Raw genomic sequence first — 11,350 nt, 5'->3', positions numbered from 1 at the left:
AGAAAATCTTAAAATAGTCATTGAAATTTTTAAAAATTCCAACATAATCTCTTCGAATGTTTTTAATCTTTTTCAAAAGTTAACATCTTATAATATTTTTATTAATTAGAATAAAAAAATACAATAAATAATATAAAATATATTAAAATATATAATAAAAAAATAAATTTATTTACTAACATTAAAATATCATAAAAAATAACATTATTTGATCATTAACCTATGATACCTACATCGAGACGATGTAGAAACTATAATAATAACAATTAAATTTGAGAGGTAGTTGCATTATGACAGCTATATTTATATACTTAATCTTTTAAGATATTGACACCAAATAAACTTAACAAAATATTCCTAAGTGAAAAAATATCCTTTTTTTTTTGCATAATTGCTAACTATAGTAGCACAAATAACTTTAACTGCAAACCTATTTTGTACAACATTACAACTATTGAATCTCAAAACTTTATAAGAAATATGAATATAATTTTTTTAGATTTATCAAGACATTTCTTTTTCAAGTGTTGCAAAGTATTAGGAACTTCACATTGAAATTTTATAAATCATTCACAGTGACCTTATTATTAACAAAAACTTACAAATAACTTCATAGATGACTTGATTTGTATTGCACGCAAGTTTTAAAATATTACCTTCATTATATAAAATATAAATATTTTTTAATTATTTATGTGAAAAATTTCATGTTAAATGGGAGTTCTTTTATCTCTTCAAACAATACTAGTTTTTTTATCATTTATCATTAAAAAAATAATTATAAAATATGGTACTTACAAATTAAATTAATATCCTACATAGTCAAAATATATAAAACTTTTTTGTATATATATATATAATTAAATATGAGATAAATAAATAAAAAATTTTACAAATTAAAATTTATTAATCTAGATGTTTCGAGAGTTTCCTGAAACTATGTTGTCTTTAGGCTTGTATGTGAGGTCCAAATCTTTAATGGAGCAGATTCTGACTTGGATCACGTTCTATGGCCGTCGTCCAAGTTGTTTGTGAGAAGATGGGAGTGATACCTGCAAAACACTCCGATACTTAAGTCAGCAAGGGTCTTAACAAGTTTAAATATATTGAAACTTAATTATACCTGAGAGTGTCAGTGTATTAGGGGAGGTTATAACTCTCTCAGGAGAAAGTTATCACCCTGTAATGTTCTTGTCCGACCTCTTAAGAGGTCGGTTATATGGTGGATATATTTTGGACTTTTTGTATGTTTTTGGGCCTAACTCATATTTTTGGACGAGGTATAAATACTATTTAATAGTTATCGTTAATAATTAATAAAAAAAATTATATTGTCTAATAAAAATAAATATTAAAAATTATTTTATGTATTTTAAAATTTAGTGTTTTAAACTGACTAAATCCTCATTTTGGTCCCTGAGATTCACGCGATTACTCAATTTGGTCCCTGAAAATCAAAATTACCTATACTAGTCCTCCGGATTCAAGTTCGGACACTAATATGGTCCCTCAACTCTTTCTGACGATGATTAGGCAAAAGGAGTGCTAAGATAACACTCTCACTGCTACGCTGGATGATAAGTAAACGCGTTGTTTACTCTTGGCGCCCAAATAAGTCAAAAATGAAAAATAGTGGAGGTAGAGAAGAAAAAGAATATTTTATTTTAGGTCTCCATCGTTTCTTCTCCCTTTATATACAAAGCGACGACATTTCTGACTTGTTTAGATGCCAAGGGTAAACGAAGTCGTTTACTCATCATCCAGTGTGGCAAGGAGGGTGTCATCTCAGCATTCTGTTTGTTTAGTCATCGTCAGAAAGAGTCGAGGGACCACATTGATGCCCAAACTTGAATCTAGAGGACCAATATAGGTAATTTTAAATTTTGAGGACTAAAATGAGTAATTACGTGAATCTCAGGGACCAAAATGGGAATTTAGTCGTTTTAAACTCTTCCATTTTGAAAACCATATCTGCTTAATTGCTCTATAAAAGTTTAAAGAATTTATATGTTAAACCGAAAGAGAAATGGAGAAAGCGCTAACTCTTGAGGATTGTAGAAAAGCACTTATCAAAAAAGGAAAAAAAAAAGGTTGGTTAATTAATCCATCTTTAAAATTGAACCACGAAAGTCAATATCAAATGTGGCGGTGAACAGTAATAAGCGATTAGTGACCTTAATAATAAATTAAGAAGGAAAGAGACAGTGGCGGAATAAATTAAGAAGGAAAGAGACAGTGGCGGTAATTGTTTTGTTGCTGCTTCTGCTTTTTCTCTTCTTTTTCTTCTTCTTATAGATTGTTGGAGACTCGCAATATAATAAAGTCTTAAACCTTTAATTTTCCATTATTCGAAAGACAGTGGATTTTGCAGTTTTTGTCTGCAACAAAAATTACTCTGTTATTACTGCTGATGTTAATTTGTTAGACAAGACAATACATAAACCATCGCATTATTTCAATATCAAATGGTAACATGAATTAAGATGCCAATATCTAGGAGAACAGTTGTTTATGCTTAAAGAACATCATCATACCAAGTTCGAGATAATAGCTGAAGGCTGCTTGGAAAGCTTTAGATAAGCCATTAGGGCATATCAAATATATAAATTTTGTTTTGCACAAATGCACCATGTAATGCAAATAGAAAACCAGGATAGGATTCTTCAATATTTCTCGCCAAAATTTCAGCTTGTTGACACACCTCAACATTTGCCTGTTTGAAAAAAAAATTATATAATACTTAGTACATAATTTTAAAAAATATAATATTTAGATAATATTTATTTTTGTGAAAATATCAAAATATTATAATTAAATTAAATTTAAAGTATAAATATAAAAAACTTAATTTATCCCATGTTAAGGTGAGCTATACAGTTCCTTACAAATCGAAGAAACACAAGAGTAACAGTACCATAATTTCCATAGTTTTCACTGTTCAAACTTTGCATCATCACCGGATCGTTCACGAGGTTCACTCCATCGAGCCAATTTAACTGATCTATCCCCCAGGTTTGAAGCAGCGTTTCAATTTTTGATGACGGTATTGAGCGACAAAATCTCTTAAATGCTCATTTAAATATTGGTTGGCAATAAAAAAATAATATAATTTATGTTGAAAATTCAAGATAATCGGATGACAAAAAATCATATTCTATGATTCACACCTGAAATAATAATAATAATAATAATAATAATAATAATAATAAATGTTAGTTATAAGATATAAACAAAATTCAAATAAAAATCATATACTAACTAAAAGAATAAATTAACTTACGATGGTATAAAATCTAAAAACAGATCGATTTTTATTGGAGATTGACCGAGATTCTGTGAAGGTAATAAAACTCCACGTAGATCCACCATCTCATCAATAAAAAATTGATCTTGGAAACTATCAGGAAGATGATTTCCCTCAACTCCACTAACAAGTGCTCTATCCCCACTTATTACCAAATTATAATGTTTTATGTTTCCATGATACAGATTCTTCCCTTCATATAATATTGCGAGAGCTTGTAAAAATTGCTTTAGATAAAGCTTGAATGTGTTCCAATCCTCGACCCAGACATCAGCTAAGTCCTTGTCATAATGCTGGTAAATAAAAACTCATGTCTCCCCCTCGCGAAAATAAACAAGCCCTCATAAAAAATGTTGGGATGAGAGTCTCAAGAATTATCAAAACAACGTATCTGTCTCTAAACTTCTTCTTTGTGATTATTTGATACTTCTAAAATTTTAACTTTTCTTCCGGTACTGCCCAATATTGCATGAAATAATAACGCTACCCTCTTCTACTCTTTTGACTTCAGCCTTGTTAGTATACTATTGATGGTTCTCCATTGATACTAATAATCCCAGTTGAAGCAAGCGCAACGTTAGTAACAAACTCATACCAGTGATTATTTTCAGCAGCAAAAATACTAATTCAGTGATATTTTCAACAACAAAATCAAAATGTAGTCATGTATTACAGCAACAAAACTGGGAAAGAAAGAATAGGGGAATTTGTTGGAACTCACCAAATCGGGGACCAACCTTTGGTTGCGTGAAGGAAGCTGGTGGTGAGACTCGAATCAAGGAGACGACAAAGACGACCAGCCCCGGAACCTACTGCTTCTGTCGCCAGCAACTATGAGCAAACGGAGGGTGGCTAGGTCAATGTAAACCAATTAGGTCAATGGTTTTGAGAAAAAGTGGATAGGTTAAACCAATTAGGTCAATGGTTTTGAGAAAAAGTGGATAGGTTAAATTGGTTAGGAGGGTGGCTCAACCGGCCAGGTGACCGGATGATTGAGTTTTTTTGTAGAATTGGTTGGGTTGAGTTATAATTGTGTTTGATAGAATCAAAAGATTAACAGCGAGGAGCTCCTCCAACGTCTTATCGCACCAGAATAATGTGCATAATTTGATTTCGTTGTACATCTAATAATTCAAATAATAAAAATAATTTGTCATTCTTTATCCTTACAATTTGTTTTCAACTTATTTATTTATTTATTATAAGTATGCGCTTTTTCATTTTCACATAATGGTGGTGTTTTCCATCATTATTGGAGCTCCGTGTGTAATCCCGAGTGTAGAAGAAGAGTTAGAGAAGAAATTGGAGATTCAAATTTAAGTTTTTCTAATTTATTTTTTTTTAATTCACAAAACCTACCTACTAATTTGGATCTTCAAAATTTTTTTTAATACAAAACTAATCAATCAATTTGTACAAAATGAAAAAAAAATTCACCCGACACAAATTAGAGACTCCCGTTTGTCATAACTCAAAATTTGAATTCTTTAAATTTAATATTGGGACCTCCGTTTTTTCCCAACCCCAAAAATGGACTCTCTAATTTGCACTTTCAAAAAAAAAAAAATAAGGTCCATGTCCATAAAAAATACGCAATCAATCTATAACAATAGATTATACAATTCTTCAATCCATAACAAAAAAAAATTAGCCATAAGTATAAGTTTTTTAATGTTTATAGTATCCTATTACTAGGACAGTTGTTTATGTTGATGAGTGCCATCATTTACAGATTTCAAATCAAAATTTTATATTAAACATCGGAACTAATACAATTACTAATTCCTTCAAACTAAATTAAAAAGGAAAAAAGAAAGAAAGAGAGAAAGTAATGCTCCATGCTATTTTACAATTTTAAGTTAATGCTAATAAAAAATATCTTTGTTGACTATGCATTCTTTAAAATGTGTGTAACTTATTTATGTTCATTATATTATTTGTCTTTAAAAAATATTTATTCGTAATTTAAAAAGTTTGTACTTTTTTTATACAAAATACATATAAGCAAGAGCTCTTAATTAAAAAGTCTTATTCAAAAATTGAGTAAGATGTAAAATAAATTTTGTTAATTCTATGTCTTTACCAGATCATTCACTTATCTTACATTTTTCTTCCTTTGTACTAGTTCATCCTATGCATTCTTAATTATATACCAAAACATTTAGTACTAAAATTAGGGATTAAAAGAAGTCATAATTTGACTATTTTGGCTTTTGTTTATATTTATTAATTATTGTTTATATAAATATATAATATTAGATGTAATAAATATATAATTATAAAGATTATATACATAAAATTATATATATTTTTTTATTTAGATATTATAAATATTGAGTTAAATAAGGTAATTTTGTTCAATTTAACACATACAATAATTTAATTTAGCTCAGTATAATGCTCAATATTATACCATATTTTTACTTTTGACATAGAAATATAAGAGTAAGAGTTTAATTTTGATGCACTAACTACATAAAATATTTTATACAGTTGTACAATCACATTTGTCTTTTTGGATGGCCATTCTTACTATCAATGAAAATAGTAGTTTTTCATGATGTGGCATTACGTAATTAGATGCACATGTAAAACTGTTTTATAGTGACAGTGCATCAAAATTAAATTATTAAGAGTATATATACTGAATAATAATGCTCTACAACCAACTCCAGATAAGTTACATGTCCAAGTTCAACTAAGTTGTTATAATAGTTTTCACATCACGCGCCACTTGCCCTGCTTGCACTTTTTTTTTTATCATGGTTCTTCTTCATCATCTCACTTACACACTCTTGCTGCTGCTTCTTCTTCTCGTCCTCGTCCTCCATTTTTCTAATTTTTCTCTTTTGTTATTGTGGTTGTGGTTACCACTTCCTCTTCCGCCTTCTTCTTTTTTCATTTGATTTCTCCTCCTCCTCCTCCATCATCGTCATCATTATCATTGTCATCGTTGACTTTTTCTTATACGTAAATAACACTGTTCATTCTCTTTCGATTTTTTGTACTTGTTCAGCTTAATGTCGCTATGTTATCTACTTATTTTTTCCACTTATTTTTTCTATTAAAATGTGTAAATATGCAACTCATTTCTTCATGAAATAAATTCTTAGTGCCATCACATCATTTAGTTGAAAATTTTGGTGTTAAAGTGAAGACATTTCGTTGTTATTCTTTAAAAATTTATGTGTTGTTTTATGTCGTCGTCTTTTTATACATAAATGCCACTGTTCATTCTCTTTCAAATTTTTGCACTTGTTCTACTTAATTTCGCTACATTATCTACATATTTTTTCACTTATTCTCTTTTCTATTAAAATTTGTGAATATGAACTCAAGTCTTTATGAAATAAGTTTAGTTTTACCACATCATTTAATTAAAAATTTTGAGGCTAGAGTGAAGACATTTCGGTGTTATTTTGTAGCTTTTATGTTTTGTTTTATATGTGAGATAATTATTCAATTCATTGAATTTGTGATATTTTTTAGAAAGATTCAATATTTTTTTGTGTCGTATTACTGAACTTCTTATGTCAATTTTAAATAATTTTGGTGCTATCAATAGAATCTTTAGTATTCAATTTATTTTCTACACACTGTATCATTGTATTTTGGTACTATCTGTTTTATTCACTTCACATCATAGTTTTTATTTTTTTAATTCAATATTTGAACTCAAAATTAATTGACTAAGAAAATAAAAGTTTATATTTTGATACTTTTATTCATGCTAATTTATAAATGAATAACTTAGTGCTTTCTATTTTAAAATACACGATGTATTTTAAACAAGAATAAAGTATATTTTTTGTCCTTAAAATTTTTTAAAAAATTAGAAAATATCTCTAAATTTTATTTAGTTTTAATTTTATTCTTAAAGTTTTCAATTTGCATCATATATACTCGAGGTGAGTGGTGATTAATTTTTCAAAAACTTTTAAACTTATTTAACAATAATTTCACAAGAACAACTTTTAACATAAGCAAAGAACAACCTTTAACATAAGCAAATCAAACATGTTGAATCACAAAAAGAATCGGACATAGTTGTTATGCATTGTTAATGATTACTTCTAAACTTTCCAAAAAATTACTAGAGATATACTTGATGCAAATTAAAAGTTTTAAGGATAAAATTGAAACAAAAAAATATTTAAGAGTAATTTTAAAATTTTGACCAAAATTTAAAAGAACTTTTTATATTTTATATTTTTTTCTTTAAATAATTAATTAAACTTTTCTCCTATAATTTTCCTGTTTCTCGTTTATACTGTCTTCAACCAATTAATAGGTTGTAGCATTTGTTACTCTACTTATTATAAGCATTACATCTTGCCCATTCATTTCAACTCCATTCTCCATATCAACGTCATCAGATCTTAAAAGAACTTTGATTTGACAAGAATGATACGCTCACATTGCACCATGCTACTAATTCTCTTAAATTCCGAGAGACTGAAGGGAATTATAGGCAACCCAAATTCAAAAAATGCGCTGATGTATTCTAACGGCATCTGATACATCAGATGAACTCATCAAGAATTTTCTCGGAGATGCGCATACAATGAAACAAATGGGACAGAAAAATGGATTATACCTTCTTGTTTCAAAACTTTGATAAGTACACATAGAGTAGCAGAGTGAAAGATTCATATACTCCTATTTTCCCTCACGTAAAATTATAAATTTGCTCATAGTCAATTTATCTAAAGCCGCTATCGATGTTTATTTTGCATTTGCAAATGAACAAAGAGCATATGCCCATATATGATAATGGAAAGACTGAAAATATAAAGGGCAAAACAAAAGGATAAACAAAGAGAAGATACAAGTACTTTGCCACTTGTCAGCCTGTTTACCGCACAGGCTGCTAATTGTAGTGAGTCGCCTTATCTTTTCTCTTTGCCACGGCAGGCCTTGCACTCCTAGCAGCAGCCTCACTAGCAGCAGCATCCATCTCCTTGATTTTTTCTTCTTCACAGATGCAACTTTCTTATGCCGCTCTTTCACGTCAGTTACAGGTGCATCCTCTGCCCTCCCCGTTCCAGCAGTTTCCGTAGTTGTCTTTCCATCAGCCACAGAATCAGGCAGGTCTTGCGATTCTTTCTGCTCCTTTGAAGATTTGTCCTTCTTCTTCTTCTTTGCATTTTTGCTTTCACCGGTGGCATTCTCCTTTTCTAACTCACCATTGCGATCCTCGACCTTCTTCTCAGCACCTGAATTTTCCAGGATAGGTAAAAGATTCCAAGTAAGAAATTTCTATATAATCAGTCATCTTAGCAGGGCTTGCAAATGTATTGGCGAACGTTTGCATGAGCAAGTTCAAGCCTCAACTTAATACTTTAGATATTTAAATAGCATTCTTGTAGCCAGCATGGTTAAATCAATAACAAATTCCGAAAAGATAGATACCTCCTTGAAAGAACTAAGATAATTATAATATCTTTTTTCTTTTTTTCTTTCACAATATCAAAAACATCATATTACCATGGGAGTCAGCCTGGCTTCCGGGTTCTTTTTGCAATCCTAGCTCTGCTAAAACAGCTTCAAGCTCCTTTTTCTTCAATTCCTTCTTTGAAAGTTGCTCTTCAGTTTCCTTGGTAGACAACGAAGGCTCACGAGGCTTCTTAACAACAGTTTCAGGTTCTACTGGCGCTTCTAATTCATTTTCATGTTCATCCTCGGCATCATCAAGGCCTTCTATCTCACTATAGCTTTCCTGCTATTAAATCATTCACATGTCTTGCAGTTAGTCAATGTGAAGCTCAATGTCGCAATGAAACAATAATAACCATCTTCTATGTTATTAATTTGCCATTAAGGCCAAAACAAATTAACAATTAAGTGCCCAGTTATGCAGCTTTCAGCTTTCACTACTCCAAATGGGACGTGAAGGGCAAGTCCATGCTACATGATATCATCTACGTTAACATAAATACCTTCCCAGAGCTAGATATCCAGAACAAGACCAGAATCCAGGATCCTCATTATCAAACAGAATATCCAACATTATATCTTTAAGATATAAAAAGAAACACTCAGCTTTCTTTCCAATCATGCATGCAATAACATTCAACACAACTCTTTCTCCTCAAGGACACCATTATCAACCCATCCAATCCAACCTTCAAAACAGCATTGAACACAGACAACACAATCAAAACACCTACTGAATAACATCCATTCCAGTTCGGTTCACCTCGTGGCAAATAAATGTGAGAACATGAACAGCTCAACTAATCCACCTTTTCCAAGTCTAGTCGCTATCCATGCCACAGGACTAACGGATTCAAAAATAAAAAACACAATAATAAAAGAAAAAAATTACACACACTCTGCATCAAGCCAACGATCATCACCATCCATAGTTAAAAAATAAACGATTCAAGCCATTGCATATATTTCAGCAGTAGTGATCCAACACACATAAATAGAATAATCCAATTAAAAAAAGAAATAATGCTCAAAGTTTTATGTTCACCTCAGCATGGGCCTCGGATTCAGCTGCAGCAGCAACAGGAGCGCCCCAAATGGATTGAGGTGGAGCGGTGATGGCGTAGTAGTCGTCAACTCGTCATCATCCTCGTCGTCAACGTCAGCCCATGACTTCGACGTGAGTGGCGCCGGGGCCCAGAAAACCTCCTTTTTCTCCTGCTGTTGTGCGGCGGAGGAAGCGGCGGTGGAAGAGGACGAGGAGGCTCTCCCCTTGGATGAAGCCTGTTCCTTCTCAGAATCTCAGGCTTCTTCTTCTTCTTCTTGAGGCTTCCGAGCGCTGCGAACACGTTGGAGCTGTTTATGACCGGCGCCTCCTCCCTCCTGCTCCCTCCTCCCACCATTTCCAATCTCAAACTCAGCAGCGATGGCCCCGAAACGACCGCGTTTCAACAGCTCCAGTGAAGGGACAAGATCGGAAATAAAATCAAACAAATAAAAGAAAAAGAGAGAAACTCTAGTGTTTGTTTTTGTTTGTTCCTTGTCCGAGTGAATGGTGATCTGAGAAGTGAGGAATGTAACGTGGATGATGGAGTTATAAAAGGGTGCGTTAATTTGAGTATAGAGATTGAAGGGTGAGGCCCTGAGGGGGAATTTTTTATTTTTAATATTGGAGTGGTATTGGTGTTTTTTTTAAATGTGGATTGTTGGGGGTGTTATACTTGAACGTGGGATCGTTTAACTAGAGAAGCAGAAATCGGACCGACCGATTTATTAGAGATACAGAAATTGGACCGAATGATTTGTGAGAGGTACACAAATCCATCCCAGGGATTTCTGAGAGGTACACAAATCGATCCCAGAGATTTGTGTTAAAAAAAATTAAAAAATTTTAGTCTGAGAAATTTGTGTACTTCTACAATTTTAAAAAACATCAAAAATTACCATGTTAAAGTATATCACCACTTTTACTTCCATAACAAAAAAAAATTAGCCCATGGGATCAGAAACGATGATTATGTGTGTCTTTCTTTCACTCTACCATTTACATTACAACACAACAGTGTCATCCTTTTGTTAATTTATAGGGCTTATTTGAAAAAAAAAAAAACCCTTACGCTAATAAGCTTTTCAAACAAAAACATAATAATTAAAAGTTGGTGAATTCTACCGTAAGGATATACATGTACAGATGGCTCTTCCACACACACCACCGCAACCATATACANTAATTAAAAGTTGGTGAATTCTACCGTAAGGATATACATGTACAGATGGCTCTTCCACACACACCACCGCAACCATATACATGGCTCTGGCCACCTGCCTCACCTCTATCCTCCTCCAGGATGACCACGATCACCACCTCCGGTACTCCCACCCTGACCACCATCACCTCTACCTTAGTGGCCCTCGTAACCACCTCCACCACCTCCCTGACCTCCCGTCACCACCGTTGTACCCTCCTCCACCACCACCACTTCCCTGACCCCGTCGTCACCTCCATCGTCTCCGTCATCACCACCTTCGTCCTCACCGCTACCCTCATCCTCTCCGCCTCTGCCTCCACGTCGGCCTCTACCTCACCACCACCTCTAGCTCCTCTACGGCCGC

At 32.4% G+C, this 11,350-nt stretch overlaps 1 protein-coding gene and 1 pseudogene across 5 annotated transcripts in view; both read right to left on the bottom strand.

Moving 5' to 3' along the window:
• The window catches only part of LOC107639948, an 81,141-nt gene that overhangs the window by 50,149 nt on the left and 19,642 nt on the right, over positions 1-11,350 (bottom strand). The window lies entirely within an intron of this gene.
• Positions 8,160-10,140, bottom strand: LOC107639937 (annotated as a pseudogene).

This window comes from Arachis ipaensis, chromosome B01 (assembly GCF_000816755.2).
Source record: "Arachis ipaensis cultivar K30076 chromosome B01, Araip1.1, whole genome shotgun sequence".
Taxonomy (NCBI): Eukaryota; Viridiplantae; Streptophyta; class Magnoliopsida; order Fabales; family Fabaceae; genus Arachis; species Arachis ipaensis.
This window is presented reverse-complemented; position numbering and strand designations above follow the sequence as displayed.